Consider the following 4,804-nt stretch of genomic DNA (forward strand, 5'->3'; position numbering starts at 1 on the left):
CACGGTAGTGAGTATATCAACAAAGAATCCTTTACACCGGCAGACAAGTAGAATATGAGAATTCATTGCAGTTTTACGTCATCTACGTATACACCAGGGGTCTCAAACTGAGCTTATAGCCAGCGGGCCGCAGTCGCGAAATTTAGTTGCAAGGGCCGGGACAGTGAAGATGGTGGGAGAGTTTGAACAAAATGACATTTGAAAGGAAGCCTTTCCCATATCTCATATATAAGTCATTTCTGAAGGGGATTTGAAATCAGGATTCGAGAAACATCGATATTGACGTACAGAATGACTGATACCTCGACGCGGATTTTGAGATATAGAGTTTTTGTTCCACGGTTATGTTTTAGCACGTGGTGGCCACATGTTCCTCACGAAAGGAATGCTTGAGACCAGTCATGTCTGCAGCTCACGAACATACTTATTTAGAAAATAAAAACACATGAGACGAAGACGGTCATGTGTGCGGGCCGGGCCGCTAGCGAAAGGTATCAGACCCCTAGTATACACCATGCGCCCCCCCCCAAAAAAAAAAGAAAAAAATGTCACTACCAGCGTTGTTGCTGCTGCACACCTGTCCGGATATACGGTATTGTGCAAGCTGTCTTTTACGGACAAGGTAAAAGTCCACACCGATATTTGCGCCGTCGTGAGAAGCCTTCTTATTCAAGTTATTGTGATTATACGGCAACCTGCTAGATGGTCGGCAAGCTGTGCAAAGCAAGTACCGCTGTCAGCGAAGTGTACAAAGAGTGGTCTTGTGAAGAATCTAAAACAAACCTCAATGAGTTATTTTCGAGGGAAACTAATGTACTTTGAGCAAGAAGAGCAAAACTTTTGAGATACTAACAGACATTTCATTCGAGTGAAACAAAATAGGTAACAGTTAAGAAATTTTCAAGCAGACATTTTCGTGCATAGGCGTTTGCCGCTACAATATATGGATCTATAATAACAAATTTGAGAATGTATCGAAGTATCATAAGATGCAATTGCCAAGTATCGTATCGGATACAATTTTTGCGGCAGTATCTTGTATCTGTATCTCCAATACTTCTTGCCTGAGTATCTTGTATCGTATCGCGATACAATTTCAAAGTATCTTTGCCCAGCCCTGCCCACACGCAACGACGACTGCTTCAATCTGCTGGTCGGTGGAGCTAACAGTCCCGCTGTGATTCCTGTGGTATCCTCGTCGTTGGACGCACAGCCTGAACATGACGACTTGGAGGAAGTGGACTGCTTAGAGGAACTGGAGGAGGTTGTGACTGAGCAAAGGGAGGAGCGCGTAGACAAGGAAGAGAAAGCGCTGCTTCTGCCTCGGGAAGAGAAGTGGAAGGTCCCGAAAACGAAGTCGAAGCAATACCGCCACCACGCGAACGTACTATCGGAGCTTCTCAACGAGCATATTCCTACAGAGCAGCGGGAGAGCCAGGCAAAGGGACTCGCCACTGACGGGCTAAACTCATCCGAAGAACAAGCGTCGATCTCGGGAACCTTCTTGAAGTTCGAGATTTCGCAGGGTTCGGGTCGCAGCAAGAAACGTCGCTGCAGGTATCCAGACACTTCGTGGAGAAGACTCCAAAACGCTGCAGTAAACCGCCTGCAGGAGAACCTGAGTGCGGATTGCACCAGCGATGCCACACCCAGATGGAAACGCCGGAGATGGAAGCGCGCATCATTTAAATGTCGGATCAGCAGGCTTCACACAGAATGGCGTCTGAGACGCGGTGACTGTGCAAGAACAGCTGTCCAAGTGACGTGATCACATCACAGACGAGATAGTCAGAGGCTGTTCCGTTCGTGTGGCAACGGCCCACGTGGTGAAGCACCCGATACAAAAGTTGTATACATTGGAAGCAGCGAAGTGACTTGTTCGTGCCCTCCCCCTCGCAGGATGTTGAAAATAGAATAGTCTTGGGGGAGGGACAGGGAGGAAAGGAGTAGGAGAACGAAGAGGGGATTCGGAGCTAGCCTTCATGAAGTAAAGACGTGTTCCTGATCTACGACCACGGGTCCTCCTTATTTACAGTCAGGCTATGCATAGAGTATTCGTCGCTTTCATGTGGGGGTATCATTGGGAACCAACGCGCAGGGATAATTTGTTTCTCTCTCCAGTATCTGCTCGGATGGTGCATTTGTTTGTACACTAACTTATGCGTCGGTTTGTAGTAAGCGCGTTGCCTATAAATGTACCGTGCTTGTAATCAGCCGAGCCATTTTAAAAATACTGTTTTATTGTTAAATTCGAGGCTCTGACTTACTAATGTTTGAAGTTTGAAAAAACAGCACATAGACGAAAACGTGCTCTATTTTCGGAAAAAAGGCGTCATTCCATTCCCATTCCGTTCCATGCAAAAGGCGCTTAATTCCATTCCCATTCCATTCCTACAAGCGTTGTCCCTATTCCATTCCCATTCAATTCTGGGGTCGCGAAAATGTGGAATGATTCCGGAGTCATTCCAATTCCGGAGTGGCAACTCCGCCACACTGGTCCAGAGCGTCGAGGCAACGTGCGTTATAGCGGTCGACGTCCGCATTGCTGTAGTAAAGCCGTATGCCATGAGGACACGTAGCGGAGGCTTCTTCGCGTGTCACAAAGCGGCTCTCAATCAATCTGACGCCATGCTCGGTCAGCATGAGGCCATCACCCAGCCTCATATGAAATGAAGAGAACACTGCGTCATTCTGGCGGAGCACGTGGACGAGTGGATGGCAGTCGCGCGTCTTCCAGGGGGGTTTTGTCTTCAGCCTCCTCACTTGCCTTGCATTTCAATGTGTAGGTTCGCGGTTACTGCGTTGATTGAGACTATGAATCACATATGGTCCATTCCCACATAAAATGAAGTGTCGTACGCGGGTATGTGCCACATGTGCCTGACAAAAGGGATTTCATGACGTACGCAACATGCATTTTTCGGTATGGTTTCATGACCACTGAATCATCTTCGTCATACACTGATCCTCTGCTATGCCAATTTTGTATCTTACAAGTGATGGAGATGACCACACGTAGGCGACTGGATAGATAGATAGATAGATAGATAGATAGATAGATAGATAGATAGATAGATAAATAGATAGAAAAGAACGAAAGAAAGAAAGAAAGAAAAAAGAAAGAAAGAAAGAAAGAAGGAAAGAAAGAAAGAAGGAAAGAAAGAAAGAAAGAGAGAAAGAAAGAAAGAAGCGGCCATAGTGCCTGAGGTTTGCTAAGAAATGCTTATCAGCTTGAAGCAATTGCAGCGGCTTGCAACAATGCGAGAATGAGGCAGTGGACTCGAGCCCATTGGAAAGCCCAGCTTTAAAGGTTGCCCCGCGACTTGATCTGATGGTCCAGGTCCAGGTCCACGGTTTTCTGGACCAAGGGGAATGAATCGACAGCAGGGCTTGTTCGTCTTGAATTTACTTGTACGGTGCCAATACATACATGGTATCATCAGGAGCAAATGACCTGTAAACAAAGAGAGCTAATTGAAAATTATATCACAACTTCAAGAACTGATGCGTGACTTTTTTGAGATAAAATTAATAAAGAAAGTGGACAACACAAGATTATGAAGTTTGACGTTGTGAAAACAAAGGAGGCACCGTGTACCAGAGGACTCCGGAATAATTTATGCCGCGTCCGGAGCTTTATTGCGCATTCAAATCTAAGTGTTTTTACATTTCACCCTCATATCAGTGTTGCTCTCATGAAGAGATTCCAACACGCACGCTTCATGCTTACCAATTCACTGCCATAGCACTGAGCCACCATGGTGGGTAAAAATTACACTGAAGTCATGTAGATCTATTTATTGTCAAAAACCCATCCAGTGAATCTATTTTTGACAAGCATACAGGTCAAGGATGTTTTTTTTTGTCCTTTAAAATAGAACGCGTTGGTTGCGAAAAGCGTCGGGAATACCGGGGAGGCGCTATGAAGCACCAGTGCCCTTTTGTGACGTGTACACAAGGTGTTTATCCCTTCCAGTTCTCGTGTGGTAAGATGTACAGCTCTACTTTAATTTTCACATTTCGCCACTGGGCCGTGCTAGCTGTACGGTACGACGCTGTTTGCCACGCGCTGGCGTGTTCCCTTTCATAAAAATTACGGTTGTGCATGGGGCATTTGCGCGCATGCCTGATGATAGACTAAGGGAGCAGAAACAGAAGTTAAAGCGTTTACCGCGACGGGTGAGTGTCCATGCACTGAAACCACTGCCGTTGCCTACCTCTGTTTAAGGAATGTGTAGTTTTGTATAAGAACAGCGATAAGGCTACACGGGAGATAGTCTAGGCCAATCTGATTGCAAAAGAAGGTGCCGACCATGTCGGCGCCCCCTCGATTACTCTGGGCGCAAAGGAAATCGCATATCTGGGTGGTGCCGGCTTGCATTTTTCGTACAGCTTTTTCTGTCTCTATCTTTCGTATAAGAATAACATGTTTCAGAAATAAAAATTAGTTGAGAGTAGCGCACGTCCTGTCCTCTTCCTTGGTCTCAGTGTTTTCAGCGCTATGGCTTCATGAAATGTACCAAACCAACTATAGCCCAAAAGTCTGTTCTCTTGGTCCGATGGCATGTTTGACCCACCATGGCGGGCTACTGGTTATGCTGCTGACCCGATCTTCGCAGGATAGCACGCAGCCCACAGCGGCCGCATTTGGATGGAGGCGAAATGCTAGAGCCTTGTGTACTTAAATTTAGGTACACGTTAAAGAACAACAAATGGTAAACATTTCCCGAGCCCTCCACAACGGCGTCAATAATCATCAGGAGGGTTTCGACTTGGGCTCGTTGGTGATACATTTTGATGGGAA

The sequence above is a fragment of the Rhipicephalus sanguineus genome, chromosome 5, assembly GCF_013339695.2.
Source record: "Rhipicephalus sanguineus isolate Rsan-2018 chromosome 5, BIME_Rsan_1.4, whole genome shotgun sequence".
Classification (NCBI taxonomy): Eukaryota; Metazoa; Arthropoda; class Arachnida; order Ixodida; family Ixodidae; genus Rhipicephalus; species Rhipicephalus sanguineus.